Source organism: Vipera berus (assembly GCF_964194415.1).
Source record: "Vipera berus genome assembly, chromosome: 3".
In the NCBI taxonomy this organism is placed as follows: Eukaryota; Metazoa; Chordata; class Lepidosauria; order Squamata; family Viperidae; genus Vipera; species Vipera berus.
In genome coordinates this window covers 194,344,604-194,363,804 of record NC_138204.1, presented here as the reverse complement: position 1 = coordinate 194,363,804, position 19,201 = coordinate 194,344,604, and the positions used below count along the sequence as shown (strand labels likewise).

Sequence of the window (19,201 nt, the reverse complement as noted above, 5' to 3'; positions counted from 1 at the left end):
CGCACAACAGGGGCGGCAGGGGTCTGTGGGGTGGCACGGCGACTCTTTCGCTGCTGCAACCGGGCATCGATCCGCAGACAAAGATGGATCAGCCCATTCAGATCTGAGGGAATGTCCACGCGGGCCAGCTCATCCAACATCTCCTCTGACAAGCCATCCTGAAAGGCATCCACGAGCGCAGCCTCATTCCAGGCGGAATCCTGGCTAAGCAGCCGGAAATCGCTGATATAGGCCTGTAGAGGGCGCTGACCCTGCCTCAAAACTTTCAGGCGTCGGGTGGCAGTCTGCGCCTTAATCGGGTCCTCGTACATGAGGCGCATATGGTCACAAAACCCCCCAAAGTTATCCAACAAAGGGCTAGGCTGTGCCAACAGAGGCGTGCCCCAACGAGCTGCATCTCCCGACAGAAGGCTCAACACGAATCCCACCTTATCTCGGTCAGTGGGGAAATCAACTGCTCTCACGCTGATAAAAAGCTGGCATTGTCCCAGGAAGGCAGGAAACAGTTCTGGATTACCAGCAAATTTATCCGGCATAGCTATCTGACATTTCCTCCTGGGTGGGGGTGCAGCATGTACCTGAGCTTGCAGTTGAGCCACCTGAGCTGCCAGCAAAGTAAGTTGCTGAGTGAGCTGGGCATTCTCGGCAAGAAGCTGCTCCATCGTAGTAATAAGGGGTGGGGGCTGAAAGCAAACTGTTCTGAACCAGCCCTCTTCTGGCCTTGTAAAGGCAAACCCCTATTTAAGAAGAAGAGACTGGAGAGCTTCCAAGGCTAAAAGGCATCTGCCAAGATTTAATTACGCAGTTAACAAAAACACAAGAGCTTGTCTTCTCAAGCGGAAAAGTTGCTTTCAGCAACCAGCCCCTCCCCAAACACTCCTTTTATAGAGAGCTCAGGGCGTGGTCTCCCTGTGCCTCCTCCCGAGGAGTCTCACAGCCTTTCTTTGTTTGTTCCTGCTCGACTGCCTCCTGCGTCGGGCGTCCTTGAACAGGGCCAGCTGTGGGTCATCTTCCTCCGCACTCTCGGGCTCACGCAGCTGAGAAGAGGTCCCCGGCTGAGGACTCTGCAAAGCCTCCAAATCATCATCAGCCGGTTCGTTTCCCTCCTCCCCCACATCTGAGTCATCCGATACATCGGAGCCGGCTGTCGGACCCACAGGCTGGCCCTGAGTCACAACACATCTCCGTTTCAAAGCCGAAGAGCCAGCGCTTGTCCGAGGACGTCTCCATGGTCATGTGGCCGGCATGACTAGACACCAAAGGCGCACAGAACGCTGTTACCTTCCCACCGGAGTGGTCCCTATTTTTCTACTTGCATTTTTACGTGCTTTTGAACTGCTAGGTTGGCAGAAGCTGGGACGAGTAACAGGCGCTCACTCTGTTACGTGGCACTCGGGATTCGACCCGCCAAACTGCCGACCTTCTGATCGACAAGCTCAGCATCCTAACCCACTGAGCCACCGCGTCCCTCTTAAAAAGTATAGCTGGTCCTAAATGTACGACCACAATGAAGCCCAAATTTTTTGTTACTAAGTGAGACAGTTAAGTGAATTTTGCCCCATTTTACCACCTTTCTTGACATAGTTAAGTGAATCACTGTACTTGTTAAATTATCAACGGTTTGATGGAATGGAATGGGATGGAATGAGTCACTTGACAGGCATCTGAATTTTGATCATGTGACCATGGGATTCTGCTACTGCCATAATTGTGAAAAAAGGTCATAAGTCACTTTTTCTGTGCCTTCTAACGGTCACTAAGAGAATGTTGTAAGTCAAGGACTATCTGTACTCTGTGAAATAATGAAACCTGCACTAATTTTGGTGGGAGGCGGGGACACAAAATATAAATTGAATGTGTAAGATAAATCTAATTAAAGTGCCATGGACTGGTGGAATGTTTTGGTAGGGAAAGAGGAAAAACACTTTTAAGTGGCAGAAGTGAGCTTACAGTATAGCTGGACTAGAAATTTAATGAAGGATCTGATTCATTAAGAGTCTCCTCAGCCATTTCAAAGTAAGCCAAAGAACCCAATTAACTTGAGGCAAGTAAGTAGTGTAAAGATTCTCTGAGATAAAAATAGCATCACAACTTTTTGTTCTTTTAAACATCTGCCATTTAGGAGAAAGCATCTTGGAATAGTTGGATATTTTCAGATTCCTGAATCTTCCCTGGAGACTGTTTTCTCCATGAATCTAATGATTCAGCTGTCAGGTTCCTACAGTTCATCTTCAAATATGGAAAATTGTTCAGCTGGTTGCTATACTTAATTTTTAATTCAATTTTCCCAATTGCCCTTGGGACATTATACATTTTTATCTGCCATTATTTTACCCACCAAACAGCCCAGTCACATAGATTAATGTGAGAGATAATGCCTGGATTATATTTACTATTTGTGGATCTTGCTAGCTGAATCCTAATCAACCAGAATATTGCATTGGGTGGCCATGACAGTTCAATGTTTGAACAGGATTGGGGAACTTGTTGTCATCCAGATATTTTAGGAACATAACTCCAATCAACTTAACATAGTGAATGAGTGATGGAATCACAGTCTAGTTAAACTCACAGAGCCACAAATTTCTCAGTTCTGGACATAAAGAGCAAAATAGTTCAGATTTGGGTTATCACACTTGCCAGTCCACATGGTTAGCTGGATATTCCCAATGATTAGATTCACACACAATGATAAGCCAAAAGCATATGGAATCCAGCCATCAAGAGGAAGGGGTAAGAAACTTCAGGGTCAAACCGTGCCTTAAACTTTATAGTGGCTCCTAAAAAAAGAAAACTTGGGAAAAAATCATTGATTTTTAGGGGAAAGGAAAGGAATCAGCTTTGGGGAGCTGTTTCAGGTTCCTGAGGGAGCATCTGTTGCCCACCATGACTTAGCAAAATATGTCAGTTAGAAGAACCTTATACTATAGTCAGCTTCTTCAACTCCATTATTAAGGAGTAGTAATCTTCCACAGCTCTCAGATGTTAACTAGGGAAGATGCCAATTGCATTATAAACCCTTCAGGAAACATGACTGTTCTGAGCAGAAAAAAAAGTTATGCCAGTTAAAATTATTCCTTGGGGTATGTTGGGCCATAAGCAAAAGATGAAGCATCAACATTTCTAGGTCAGTCAAGTAGTATAGAAAGATTTATTGTCAGTTCAAGTTGAGGGTTTTTTTTTTGTGTGTAATGGCTTTAAAAAATCTTACATTTAATTATTGATATAGTTAGTTTGATTTGAAATAACTGATTAGTCAGTGAAATAGGGCAAGGGCTGAACCTTGGAATGATGGGGGAAGAAGTTACATTTTAAGTTACTGTGATTAGTAGTAAATCAACACATCCCTTTTATTAATTTAAATGAATATGAATAACAGATGCCTTTTAGCCTTAAGGACTAGCGATGGTGGAGCTGCTAAAAGACAAATTCCTTGGGGATGGAGAGAGCATTCACTTAGATTTCACACTTGGAGACAGGGCTCATTAGCTAGCAGAGAAAGTGCATCTGGAAAAGTCATTTGCAGATGCTCACTTGGAAATAATTTTAGTAGCACCAAATGAAGGCATTTCCTGTGTATATCATACAGAATTTTCTCCTTGTCTGAAAGCTTATGAAACAGCTGGTTGAGGGTGAGGATGAGATCATGAATGGCTCCTGAAAGGACTGAAACTCAGTGCTATCCTTATTTTCCTTATTCATTAATATATATATAATCTATATAGTGGGAACTCATCAAAAGATGTGCTAGTTTCAAAACCTGGGTGGCCCAACAGGTTTTTTTGTTTTAAGAAATGTAGCATCCTTACAGGTTGGCTCGCCGGCATAAAGTACATCTCCATCTCTCCATAGGGCAAATTTTGTCTTTTTAAGACTTTTTAATTATCTGTACACTAGTCCTAGGGGTAGAAGAACTGCAACAACCACTTTCACTCTACTGGACAATGTATATAATTGTTGCATTGAAATGGGTGAAGCTGATCGGGGTCTTTCCCATAAGACAGACATTCTAACACGGTATAGGAATAAGATGCATACAATGCAGTACAGCAACTTCTGAGGATTCAGAGAATACAGTTCAGCCTGATGTTTTCAAATAAGATTCATATTTTCCAGAGTTGCCTCTAATATACTGTATGGTAAACAAGCGATACTTTATGAACAGTTTTGTAGCTCGGATTTATTGTACTTATTTTCCCCCCCTCTTAATATACCGCACCTGCATTTGCAAAGGAACACACTCTTTCAGCCGCCAAATATATTGAAATGAATAAAAGACAATTAAGTAAATGTCATCATGTCTTTCAACAACTGGCTGAAAAAGAGAGCTTGGTTTTTTAAAATCTAAAATTCTTGTTGAATGGAAAACATTTTACAGGTTGTAGAAAGTTTTAAACAATGGGAACATGCACACATGCAGGTTGCATTATTAGTGATTTTGTGAGCCTGTCTAAAAACATGTTGATAGTTTGATATTATTACGTAACATATTTATATCTGTAATGATACATGTACACCTACATGCCAGAACACTCATAGTAACAGGCATCATTTTTTTACTCTTACAATCTGTAATGGTTTGTAGGAATGGCCTTAGAGAAGCATTACAGGGTAGATAATGGTCTGATAAATGAAATTTGAGTCTGAAGGAGAAGAAGTGGTGAAAGCATCTCTGACGGGACTTTCCCTAGTTTTTTGGAGAGTAAAAATGAGGGGTAGGAGGGATATTTTCAAACTTGCAAGATTCTATTAATGTAATTTTAGAATAAAATTAAAGTTATGATTCCTGGGTGTGCTTCTTGTCTGGACTCCCTCATAGATCTAACATCAATCTTGCCACTCTGAAACCCATGCTGGCTGGGGAATTCTGGGAGTTGAAGTCTACAAATCTTAATGTTGCTAAGTGTGAAAAACACTGGTTCAGACTGAACATTCTCTAATCTACCAAACCGCGCTATAATATCCATCTTGGAGTCAGATACCTCAAATGAACACAGCACAAAATCATATGCTGGAATTACATCAGCCATTTTGCAACTACTTTTGTTTAATTTAAAGAGGGGAAAGATTGTGGGAGCTTGCAAGTCAATGGGGGAGATTACTTCTCAATGATTTTACAAGTACAGTTGTCCCTGTACTTTCCAAAAGTGCTGGGGTTGTAATCAGTGATCAGTGGCTGGGAATTCTGACCTTATATTTCAATGTTCTCCCAACTAAAGAAAACTGTGTTATCAAATCTCAACCTGCCTTCTGCCCTTTCTTTTAATGCATTTTAATGCATAGATGAATTCAGGTCAAAGGTATTTTCAGAGCTGTAGAGGGACATGAGAGAGACTAATATTAGAATTGCCTTAAGGATGGTGAAAGTATTTGAGATAGATTCTGGACCCATTTACAGTTAGAACATAAACTGTTGAAAAAGGAGCTATAGTGCAAAACAACAGTGAAGACAATTATTTTACAGTACTTTTGATCTTCTTGAGGAAAGCTATTTTTGGATATGCTGTGTTTTCAACAAGCCTGGAGTTGTTTGTTAATTGAACCCACCTCCATTTCCCTGACAGGAGATTACCATATTTGACAGACTGCTTATAATCAACGCCAGTTGAGTACTGGATGCTCTTGGCTGTTGCTAAGCAGCTACAGACATTCCACCATAAGGAAGTGGCTCTCTTGGCCAAGTGTTCATTTTATAGTGGATGGATTCTGAGAGTTCCTGCAGCTACATTTTGGCTTGTTTTAAGTTTCAAGCTTGTAGCTGTCCACTTTGGATAAAAATGGTAAATGGGAAAGCTAATAAGACAGACGTAAGGAAGAGGCTTAAGTTGGATGAGTTTGCTGTGTGATGAAATAATTGTCAGGGTGGCACTGGGCATTAACAATGCTCTATGTTGCTAATGGGGTGGAGGTATTAGACTGAAGTATATTTGGAGGTGCTATCTGGAATGTTAGGCTTCGTTATTAGCATTTTAAAAGGTGATACTAGCATTTTAACACAGCAGACCTCTTTTGTAACTTCAGGAAAACATTTTTTTTCTTAGCCAAGGCCATTTCTTTGGGTCTGTAAGAACTTGTCTTTTCAGCACTAAACAACAGAGAGCATAGTCTGAAAGTCCTTGCAATACACTTGCAGGTTTTAAGAAAGATACAATCCGAGCTGGGGAAAAAATAATGTAACCCATAAGTTTGCCACTGGTGGAATGTTATCTAGAATCAATGTTTTCTATTGTTTAAGTGTCGCATGTAACCAGCATCTTTTATTGTTTAATCACTTGCTTTTTGATGTATCACATATACAAGTGAATGTATCACTTGTCCCTGTGCCCTTAAAAAGACTTGACACTTTCCCACCCTTAATAGGTTTTTTTTTTGCTTTGCCTGAATTACTTGGTGATTTGGATTTTCAGGTGGGGAAAAAAACCCTTTGCAAAGATAAAAGTATTCCTCTCAAATTCAGGGGTCAAGTTCTTACCACCTCCATGTCAAACTCAAAGAGTGCCTGAGTTTTAAGGCAACAGAGGCTCCAAAATAAATTTGATGTTGCAAGAACAAGACTAGTCAGAAAAGACAGGAAATGACCATTTGTTAAAAGCAAATAGAAAATGTTTTGACCTTGGTGAGGCAACTTGAAAACACGATGCATCTTAATATAAACCTTTCCCTCATATGCCAGAATGGAGTTCTGCTATTCCCAAGGCCAAATCCAGTTTCCTGAGTACCACAAGGAAAACAACAACAACAAAGAAATTGAATGAAAAGAATAATATCCATTAGCAGGACTTGCAGCTTGCAGATTGGAATGTCTGAACTATTTGAATTCAGGAGAGGTTTATTCACCAGTGAAGTAATTATGAAGTATTTATTTTCCAGTTGCCACAATTTATATACTAATTTCGTCTTGATATTTCAATAATGTTTATAGCTAACCAGCCTCATGTCCTAAAAGGTGGTACAGGTTGGAAACCATGTTTTCAAGAAATATTTTGCAGTAGACAGTAAATGATGCTTATTGGTTTCCAATATATTATGTAAGAGTTACAGTATGTATCTTCTTTCCCCTGTCTTAAAGATGGAAGTCAAATTGAAGTCAATATCTAGTTAATTCATGAAGATATTTATATTGCTTTCTGGGAACAATAGGAAGTGGTTAGTTTTTTTCCAGGAAATTCTTTTGATCTCTTAATCTGTGCCCCTATGATTTCTTAGTGCTTTCTTATCTAAAAACAAATAATAAATGACTCTTAGTTTTTCAAGATTAGCTCCTCCTTTTACTTATTCTCAAATGTTATAATAATAATGATAATAATAAAGTTGGAAGGGACCTTGGAGGTCATCTAGTCCAACCCCCTGCTCAGGCAAGAAACCCTATACCATTTCAGACAAATTGCTGTCCATTTTCTTCGTAAAAACTTCCAATGTTGGAGCATTCACAGCTTCTGGAGGCAGGTTGTTCCACTGATTAATTGTTCTAACTGTCAGGAAATTGCTCCTTATTTCTGGGTTGCTTCTCTCTTTGGTTAGTTTCCACCTGTTGCTTCTTGTCTTGCCTTCAGCTCTGTAAAAATGCAGCCTTGATAATCCCATTCAGAAAGACTGAGGCCCCATTCATGAGCAAATGCTACCTGCAGAAACCCATTCAAGCCAGGATTTTTTGAAATCCTTTGCAGTAAAACTGATAGCTAACAATAGCAGAGAGATAGAACTAAAACCAACAAACCCTCACCTAAAAAAATCCAACACAGGACATAGCCATCAGCCCCAGCCCCAGGGAAGCAGGACATGAATGTTAGGACATAATAGGATTAACCCACCACCATCAGAATACTCAAAGGGCACACTGAACCTCAGGTCAAAGTTCATGCCACAGGAACAGGAACAACTCTAAATACAAAAGCCCAAGAAGGCATAAAAACCCACGACTCCCAGCATCATGTGGTCAGCCACCCCAGAAACATGCTGCTGTTACTTAAGTTTTGGGCAACTAAATAAACAAGAACCTTCTTTCTAAAGCAGTCTCCATTTTGTTTATTCCCAGCTTGTACTGGACCCTGATGAAGATTTTTCTTTCAACAATAAGTGTCTATCCATTGTTTCTTAATATGGATCTGATAGAATTTCGATTTCTAATTGGTGATGGAAAGTTAAAGTTGATTAATTAAACAATGATTGACAAGATAATATAGCAAGAAAACCTTAGCTAGATTGTAGTTTGCATGCGTGTTTAGACATAAGTTTTCTTGAAAAATTCCATGATGAAGCAGGAGGCAACCTAAATTACATTTGGTGCTTGTTAGTGGTGGTGAATAAATTATTCATAGATTTGGAAGCCATCATCATTGTATCATTGTATATAGCTTGTAAATATTCTACAATATTTACATGGATATGATTGTGGTTATTGGAAAATTTCCCTACTCCACGATGTTTGTTTTAAGGCTTGCTTTGATCAGACTAACATAAACTTCAATCCTTTTTTAATTTTGTGCCCTCTTCCCTCAAGAATTTCATCAGACTATAGCTTTTCATCATTATTCTCAAAAACAGAGAGGTAATTTACTATAGACTCCACTTAGCTGCAAACAGGTTATGTTTGCCAAGTGATATCAAAGGCATATCTTTCTAAAATAGTTTTGCTGACAACATCTCCGCTCTTTCCCCCCCCATGCTATAGATGGTTTCCTTCAACTTTTAGCAAGCATCCAACATCTCTATGGCAACTATAACATAGCAACCACTTATGAAGAGAAGGAATTCATTAGAAAAGGACTAATGTGGTCCTTTCTAGTGATGAATGGCATCGATTCTTTTGCAGAATATGTACTGTCCAGTTTTTATCAGTCTTGGTCCACCTCGAGTCAACACAGTTCATGTTAGCCAACATGCAGATTTGACCAAAAGCATTCCTGTATCATTACTGTATAGTAGAAGGTGACATTCTCTTTCTCTAGATCATTTTGTCAGTGCTAAAGTTGTTTCCTTGCTAACACTTAGCTTCTTCCTGATCAGTCCTTCTTCCTGATGTGCAAATCCTGAAGTTCCTTTTTACTTACATGAAATTAATAGACCATGTTTTAAACAGTCTCGCACTGATTTTGAATTTTTAAAAACTTATTTCATAAAGTCAGAAATCAATTACATAAATTTTCCAAATCTATGACAAACCCTAGGGTGGGTTTACACTATTATTATTATTATTATTATTATTATTATTATTATTATTATTATTATTATTATTATTATTATTATTATTTTATTGTTATTATTATTATTATTATTATTCATTACACTGCTTCAAATCCTTGCAAACCATCCTAACTCTAACCACTTCCATATAGTACCTTATGTATTTCTAATTATTTTCTTTCAACTTCTCATTTCTCTCTTTTTGAGGACCTCATCAACTCCATTCAGCCTGATTTATTCCCTTCTTCCCAACCCATTCAGTTTTCCTTCATATATTTGTTTTGAAATTCATTTCTCATTCATTTTCTCTATATTACCAAAACCAGTATGAATAAGAATTCATTTCACATTGGTTTCTTTGTTTGCATTGAATCAACATTCATTTCGCAATCATTCATTCTTGATCCTCTTGTTTTTATTACTATAAACGCACTACACTGCAATAAAGTTAAAACAGTATTTTTTCTGTAGGACCAGCTCTTATTTTCTGTACAACAAAGTAGGCAGAAGCACTCTCTTTTACAGTTGTACTTTCTTTCAGCAAATATTTCTTACAATAGGCTACTAGTCTTCTGTCAGCATTGCACATTTCAATTTTTTTTCCAGCCATTTCAACACCTTTTTATTTTGCCAAGTTACTAAGGCTTTGATGCACTGTTTGTCTGGACACTTACATTCTTTTTGTTGTTTTTAGATTCTTTAAAATTGCTTTTCTTTAAATGTAAACTACCCAGAGTCTTTCTGGAATTGGCTTCTTCTCCTTCTCCTCCTACTCCTCCTCCTCTTTAATTTTTTCACCATTTATTTAAACCTTCAATTATTGACTTCATGACTCTTTCAAGGATAACAACCTAGGTCTTTCTCAGATCCACAATCCTTGTTGCATCATATAATCTGGCTAACATCCACTACAAATAATTTTGTTGGGTTGTCAATCAACAACATGGAATCATTTTCATGTAAAAATATATCCCAGTCCCTAACCAGCACTCCATAATACATTTATTCACAAACACATTACACAATCAAGGAAGCATTACACATCCTTGACTTTCTTCCTGCTTAGTGCTGAATAATTTGTTAAGCATTCTATTTATACTTATGCAAATCTTACAAATAGTGACACAATGTAGTGCATTCAACAATCAATATTTGTGGAAAACATTTCCTAATACACTTTATCCAAATCAACAAATGTTCATAAACTTCCTCATATTCAAGTGTTTCTCTATGACATTTTGAAAAGGAAAAAGCAAAACACCTCATCCCTAATCTGAACAAACCCATTCTGGCAACTAATCACTCTGCACTTCCCACCTTTTGCTCATTGCCACCTTTTGTACCCTTTCAGTCAGCATTCTGCCAAGCATGCTTAACAATCTACTCCCACATGATGTGTTATCATATGTTATGATAGTTGTGGGTATATTTAGCAACAGGGGCAAGATGTTTTAGGATACTCAACGGCAGGCATATGAAAAATTATGGGTGGTGGTGGTTGGGGTTTCAGTGCCTCCTCTATGTGTATAGCTGTGGGATCTACACATCAGTTTAGGGACAAGTATTGATTGGCAAGCTTGAAGGGTGAGCACTGTACACATACGTATAATACTGTTTTAATAAGTCAAAATTTAAGCAAACCATGGTTCAGTATGGTACATGAATCAGGTCAATGAGTTTTATATAAATTTAAGAGATTGTCATACAATTGATCATGTGAGCACAGGTTTAAATAATCCAAAACCGGCTTGCAGAAGAACTAAGTAGCTAACCTGCGATGCTAACTCTAATTGTTATGGACTCAAAAGTGATTCTGTCACTACTACTTATTTTTAATATAGAATAAATAAAAAGGAGGGCAAACTTATAATTGTGCAAGAATGTCAAGGACCAGTATAGAAGTTTTAGAAGAAGCCAAAGGGTAAAGTTTATTATAGTCTAGCTACTGATTACATCAGAAAGCTCACAAAAGTTACTTTCATTGAGATAAAAGCTCTTTTTTAATTCAATCAGAAAGTTTTCCACCAGAAAAGGCTTAGGAGAACAACTAAAAGTCAACAAGGAATAAAACCAATACAGCAACATAATTTGTATTATGGATAATCTGATAATAAACCATTGCAAAAGAAATAGGTCATTCTCTGTTTTCAGATTTTTTTTTAATTTCCCAATCCAGCCTACAGCTCTGGTTTTATCTGATGCTCTCCCATCCCCATACAAATTAAGCAAAATCCCACTTAGCGTATTGAGATGAACCAAAATCAGCTAGGCGGGGCTTCTACTTAGTTTGAGCTACAAAAATCTCTAATATCAGTATAGTAGTACCTTGGTATACAACTTCTTTGAAACTCATCAAATTTGGTACTCAACACATTTTGATGTGAAAAATTTGTCCCAGTACTCACCATTTGTTTGGTACTCAACCCACAAGCTAGATCTTGTGAGTGTCAGCTGCTTGTGATTCACTATATTATTCCTTATGGGGAAAATTTGTTTGATACTCATAGCACCTCCTGGAATCAATTAATGATGAGCACCGAGAATTCTCAGAGTTCTATTTCTGACCTGCTTGGAGGGCAACAAGTTCAGAAAAGCCATTATATCTATTTCAACTTCAAGTGGCAGTTAGATAAAATAAATGTAGTATCTTGGAATCTCCATAGAAATTAGGCCACAAAATAATCTTCTAGTTAGCAAAGGATTATTAGCCAAAGATTTATTTATATGACAGAATAACCATAAATTTAAAACCTTTAAAATAAAACTTTTCAAGTATTTGGAGCATGTAAAACATAACATATTCATAAAATCAGTGGCTAACATGAAATTTTAATATATAATCTGTAAACTAGTTTTCAGTGGACTTTTTAAAAAACTCTAATAGAATATTTTTGGAAGAACATTGACCCAGCTGGGCTAATGGCAGATGAAAGTGAACATCTTCAACCAGACACAATGTTAAATTATCTGGATCTTAGCTCAGACTTCCTTAGTTTGTTGTCTTCTGGAAGTATTGGGACTAAAAATATAAAATTGACTTCAAATTGAGCTCAGCTCTGGTTCTTCCATAGACATTTTCTTGATTTTTGGTTTGGTCTCCTGCCTTGGAATCCCTGGTGATTTGACCCTGGTTAAAACTTCTTCCTTTAAAAAATTCGTTTAAGGTATCTTTTTTGAGGTTAAATATTTCCTGTTATTATGATGTGGCAATAGTGGAACAACTGTAAACACTTCCACACACATGGCTGTTATTAACTGGCTTGGTCTGTAGTTAGCGACCATAGGTTTGGGCACATATTATAGGTTTGTCCCAGAGAGGATGGGATCAATCGATTCTCCAAAGTACCTGAGGGTAAGACAAGAAGTAATGGGTAAAAACTTAACAAAGGGAGATCCAATTTAGAATTAAGAGAAAATTCCTGTCAGAAAGAACAATTAGTCAGTGGAACAGCTTGATTCCAGAAGTTGTGGTGCTCCATCATTGGAGGTTTTTAAGAAAAAAATGGACAACCATTTGTCTGGAATGGCATAGGTCTCCTGCTTGAGCAGAAGACCTCCAAGGTCCTTTCCAACTCTGTTATTCTCTACATTAGAGGCTTTAAGCCAGACATGTCAAACACAAGGCCCGTGGGCCGGATCCGGCCCACGAAGTGGTTTCATGTGGCCCGCGAAACCATCCTGGAAACAGTGAGGGAACAGCCCCCACTGCCTTGGCCCTGGTTATTGGGCTGAGCTAGACTTGCTGTCTCTGGGCAGTTAAGTAGGTTTGGGGCAGGAAACTGCTCCTTCAAATCTATTGGTCACCACCTAGAGGCCAACCATATAAATAGCTGCGCAGCAGCTATTAGCTTGCTTCTGTTGTTATGTTCTGACTGAGAATAAACTTGTTGCTGTTTGAACACTTTGTCTCGCTTAATGTCTTCAAGAACTGAATATTTAGCAGTTTCTAACTTTTGATCTAGATATTTTAAGAGTGTTTTGGGCTACATTAGATGAATTGGCATGTTTAATTCTGTGGTGAGCTCCCAGTATTTGCCCCAGCTCCTGCCCACCTAGCAGTTTGAAAGCATGGTATCACTTTAGTGGGAAGGTTGCAGCATTCTGTGCACCTCAGCTATAGTCATGCTGGCCACATGACCATGGAAATGCTGGCTTCCTAGATTAAGAAACAGAGATGAGCACCACATTAATGAAAGGAGAAACCTTTATCTATATCTTAATTCTATGCCATTAAAAACTCTGTTAGTGGCTTCTGTATAACATTGCAAACATTTAGGCATCCCTTATTAAATTATAACTTTCAATGAATTTTTGAGTGAACAGAGTTGTGGAATTCTGACTTAGCTTGATAAATGATCTTAGTCACTTTCCATTTTCTCTAGTCCTTCTAGTCACTGCAGTTTTATAGTATGTTATTTGTCCTTTGAGATCTCATGTCTTAAAATAGACCTGCACAATATTTGAACTATCAAGCTGAATGCAATCTGCTATTTAGTATTATGTAATATTTTTAGTTTCAAATAAGCAGAAAAATCAAATGAATTTATTGAGTGATTGTTGAACCATCATGCATGGCTAAACAATTGTAATTGGCTGGATAAATCAAATATTGGAAAAGTATTATTTTCAAGATGCTGAGGGATTTCTTGACTTACTGCAAAAGGATTGTGGGAATTTGCATCTAGAAGCTCTTCTTTGCAAAAGGCTAAGTGAAAAGATTGTAGCTATTGCCACATGAACCCTTTTGTTATTGTCAATTTTCTGATAATTTAAAAATTGTGACAACTGTTATGGGTACACTTAGCAGACAAACCAGAGGCAAATTGTTCAGTTGGGTACAATTTGAGAGAGTGGGTGTTATAACAATGCAAATATGGTAGTTATATTTTCTTGAGAGCAGATGTATTACAAGAAATGATGACCTCTTGTAGAATATTACAAGTAGAACAGATGTGGTTTATTCCTACAATTTTTGACAAAGTGTTTCTCTCTCATTTTTTACTCAAAAATCCTCTGAAATGTAGCAGCACCCACAATAAGATGCATCAATATTCATTTTTAAGAAGACATGCTCAGTGGGATGGACAACAGTATGCCAGAATTAGACTAGGATGTGCTAAAAGATTTAAATTACCTAGATAATAAATGATGGAAGCAAGTAAAACCATCATAATCAACCTTAAACCCTTTGTATAAATCTAATTGACTCAGCCTGTCAAGAAAAGAGAAAGAGCTGTTATTCTCTTTAGGGAGCTGAAACATTATTATATTTATTCTCTACTGCCCTTTATGGATACTCTGCTTATGCATAGAAGCACACAAACACATAAAACACAGTGTGAGATTAGGCCACGAGTTAAACTTAAGATTATGCAGGATACTCGTGAGAGAGGTGGTCTTAAAATGCCCAATCTTAAACTATACTATGAAGCTGCTGCATTAGTAGGAATAAGTGATTGGATTAATTTGACACAAGAGAGATTATTAAATCTTGAAGGCCACGATTTGTTGTTTGGCTGGCATGCATATTTGTTGTATGACAAGAAGGTAGACAATGTGTTTAGAGTGCATATTCTAAGACAGGCATTGTTGAGAGTTTGGAAGAAGTATAGACATAAGCTAGATTGTAAGATACCACTGTGGGCAATTCCAAAACATGCAATAGAAAATATACATGCTGGTTTCAAACATGATGTGACTACGTACAAGGAGATTCTGAGCTTGGAAAGAAATGTCTGGAGTTTGAAATCATATAGCCTCTTGCGAGAAGAGAAGGTTGTTCAAAATTGGTTTCAATATACTCAGCTACGAGCCAGGTGGAAAGAAGACCAGAAAATTGGTTTTACAATGACTGATGAAAATTTGATAAAGCAAATTAGAAATCAGGGTCCAGCACATATCAAACGGATATATCTTGCATTGATAGAAATTGACTCAGAAACAGAGCTTGTTAAAGATTGTATGATTAAATGGGCCCAAAATATCCAAGAAGTTGTTACAATGGATACGTGGGAAAGGATTTGGGTGAGGAACGTAAAATTTACACAAGCTCAAAATTTAAGAGAGAATTTTTATAAAATGTTTTATAGATGGCATTTAGATCCTAAAAAGCTTGCAAGTATGTATCCGAATTATCAGCCTAAATGTTGGAGGTGCGGTGACGAAGACGCAACATATTTTCACATATGGTGGACTTGTAAAAAGGTTAAGGCTTTTTGGATAAAAGTCTGGTGGAACATGCAGAAGATTTTTAAACAAAGGATAAAGTTTTGTCCGCAACTTTTTTTGTTGGGAATAATTACAGATGCAACAGTTGTGGACACTAAGTTGATGTTGAATTTAATTACGGCAGCAAGACTCTTAATAGGTCAATATTGGAAGAAGGAGGAACTGCCGACTATAGAAGAATGGACTTTAAAGGTTTCTGACCTGGCAGAGATGGCAAAGATCTCGGCTTATTTGAAAGATCACTTGCAAGAACGTTATATTATGGAGTGGAGAAAATGGATTGAGTATATCCAGAACAAATATGGGACTAAAAAGTTTCATGTAGCATTTGAATAAGTCTTCCTTTTTTCTCTTTTTTCTTTTTTTTCATATTTAATAGTAATAGTGTTTGTAGTTATCCTATATGAGCTAGAGAGTGATAGATTTTAGAGTTTACGGTTGTTAGCATATGGTTGTTTATGATTCCTTTTTTTTGTTTTTTATACCTTGTACTTAGCTCTGGGAAGTCGGGGGGGGGGGAGGGGGGGAGGGGTAAGGAGGGAGGGATAGGGGAGGGGTAGGGGGGTTTGTTAAAGATAAAATGTATGATAAAACTTTTCAATAAAAAAAAAACACAGTGTGAGATTTACCTGTGCCTGTTTTGCTGCCACCTGAAAAATCATGAGAGACACAATAAATCAACTTTTGGTTTCTACTGTCAAGCTTATAAATGGATTTAGTTGAGTTTAATATTCCTTCTTGATATCACACAGATTTAATTCTCCTGTTGCTGGGCTTCTTTCTGAAAGCAACAATTTCCCACATTGATTAGTCTCTTGCTTCAGCTTGTCTAATTTTGTGCTCTGTTGAAGAACGAAATTGGTAGAATCATATATTTCCTAGTCATTCTAGTGTAACTAAAACAATTAGGTTGAATGAACTAATTAATGTTCTCATTAATACATAAAAGGTACAGGATACATTTTATGTTGTGTCTACTTCCCTTTGTCCCTCCTTTAAATCTCTTTTAATCACATTTGTGAAGATGAAAGAGCAATATGATGGGAGTATTATTGAATATTGGTGGGATCTGTTTGGGGAAAAACAAATCAGTGAGGCCATATGCTGTGTGTAATATGCCTCCAGGTATCAGGACTTAGCAATTAATGAGTTGTTACAAATCTCAAAGGAGAAAGTGGCAATTTAAAAGCTTGCTGGAGTCCTGAATTTGTAAAATGTTTTTCTGTTGGTAAATCTGATTAATAAAGCAGAGATGGCTGGTGTTGCACACACTGATTTATGGTTCCTCTATGACAGGTAAGCTTACAAACAATTTTTTTTGAGAAACCTTTTTCTTTCAACTTGTTACAGGGCTCTGTCGCTGAGAAGAAGGCGGAACTGAGTTTATGAAAAGCCCATGTGGATCTATGCAGTGTCTTGCCATCATACTGAATATAGGCTCTCACCCATATCTAATTGTCATTCAGGGGTTTAGCACTTCCCCTGACCTCTGCTTTTATTCCCTAGGTGAGCCAATATGATTGAAGAACTGGGTTCAGCTTAATGGCTCTTTAATTGGATAAGGCTGCTTTCAGCCACGTTTGCTCTGACTTATTAGACTGTGCACACTAACACTGAGCTATCTGGTTGCTTTAAAGCAGACTCATAGGGTCCTCTGTTGTATGCTTTTGAAGTTGAATCTAATCCTCACCCATTTTTAACACACAGCCCAGAGCAGCTGGCATGAGATGATGGAACAATGATAACAATAAACAGCCAAATTAGTGCTTTTAAACAAAACCCTAAGCCTAGAAAATGCTTTGTTCATTGAAGCTGTTCTGAAACATTACATCTTTCCTGGTTCTTTCTTATGTCTGACAGGATCTTCTGAATAATAATGTCTTTTATTTACTTCCTAATCCTACAAATTAAGTAAGTTAAGGAATCCTATGATATCATCTATATCAGTGCTAGGAGAACATGTAGTGAATGGGGTGATGGACTGGGTCTGTTGAAGCAGTTCTGATAAGGATAAGATCTTGTGCAAGAGTGCTTGTCCATGGGGAAGGGGAGATTTATCTCATTTTGAGGATGTTGCACAACTTCTATAGCAGGACTTCCCAAACTTTCACAATTGCTCTGCTGTATAAAAAAATCATTCCACAAACTTAGTCTAGAGATTGACTTGGATTTACAACCCTCAAGTCTTAAAAACATCTAGCTTCATGTGATGGCTTTTCTTCCCTTCCCACTATCTGAAGAAGAATTTGTATGGGTTTGGTTAATCTGAATGAAGGATATGGCCACCTGCAAATTTTGCATCATTTTCCATGGATCTATATTGCTAAAAGTGTAGAAAAGGGTATTTTGAAGGGGAAAAAAGGAAAGGAATATCCAAGGACTATCCAGCCAAGAAACTCCTGATGTAAAATGTTTTTTTAATAAAGTAGGAAAAAAGAATGTTGCTCAATTGGCATTAGCCTTAACAGCACTTGGTGGTCATTGATTTAACTGCTGATGTTGGTCATGTTTACTGTTTTTTCTATAATCAGCTGTTCTTTGATCATTTTCATTAGTCTTTGACCATCTTTACTGGTTCTGATAATCTTCACTCTTATAGGACAGCCTTTGTTTGGTGGATGATGGCTTATCTCAAGATTGCTCCATTGTCCAAAATGACTGTCTGCTCTACAGGAAAAGCATATACACATAGTGTCATATGGTTGATTTAGCCATTAAAATCATTTCTTTGTTACTCTAAATTCAAAAAAAGAGCACTGAATGCTGTGCAGCTCTTTGAGACTGCAAACTTCAAAGCACATAAGAGCATTGAAAAGGATGGGTGTGAGGACAAAATTAGGATTTTTCGTTTAAACCAAATAATAGCTTTTGAAAAGGCTTTCAACATTATGTCCACCAGTAAGAATCTACAAGACTGGATTGTCATAAAAATTAACATTCTTTTTTCTTACCAAGAAATATTTAAAATTTATGTATAAGATGATTGTAAAAAAGAAAATCAAAATTATGCTAGAAAGACACAATTTCTATCAATGAAGATAGTTTATATACGGTTCACAGTTTGTTGCCATAGAGATGCAAAACTCTTTCCCCCCAATCTCAGTGATGTGAAATGCATATGGAATTTATTATTATAGCCCAAAGCAAAGAGAACTTCAAAAGACAGTATTTCTTCTGATGAAAACACTGCATTCCCCTTCCATCCTGGCCATAAGCCATTAATTATCTGCTACCCTCTAGCATTTAAAAGAATATGTGACCAAAGATTGAACCATGGTTCTTTCAGATAATCTTGGTGACAATGTGGAGTCATCTCTGACTTGCTCATTCTCAGGATGGTGGTGGAATTGTGTAATGACCGTCTCTGCTATAAAATGTGAAACTGCAATACACCGACTCTTCTTGAAGTGCTACAGCTCAGCAGAAGTTCAGGACAGTCCGTTTCCTCATTGTCAGAATTTCTTACCTGCCTTTGCTTCTGATTTCCCAACGATGGGAAGTCTTACTGTGCACACATTCCTTTCTGTACTTGTAGGGTTAAGTCTCCATGTTCTGAAGTCAAACACCTCCACAAGATGATTTGATAGTTTTACTTTGGTGGCTTATTTGACACCATCAGGGAGTGATGTGGAAGTGGCCTCAAAATGATGCTACCTCATGCATGTTTAAGTACAAATGGACATTTAACATTGGATCAGCTTTGAATCTCAGTTAGGCATGCCGGATGTAAGATCTCAAGAGTGATCAAACAGAATACACAAAGCCTTCCTGGTACCATATCACCTTTTTG

At 37.7% G+C, this 19,201-nt stretch overlaps 1 protein-coding gene across 1 annotated transcript in view; it reads left to right on the top strand.

Moving 5' to 3' along the window:
• Nucleotides 1–6,731, top strand: part of RRM2B (ribonucleotide reductase regulatory TP53 inducible subunit M2B) — a 39,229-nt gene extending 32,498 nt beyond the window's left edge. Inside the window, exon 12 of the transcript XR_014025904.1 lies at nucleotides 6,674–6,731. The gene's annotated coding sequence lies outside the window, so the exon portion shown is untranslated. The remainder of the gene's footprint in view (nucleotides 1–6,673) is intronic.
• The last annotated feature ends 12,470 nt before the right edge of the window (nucleotides 6,732–19,201 follow it).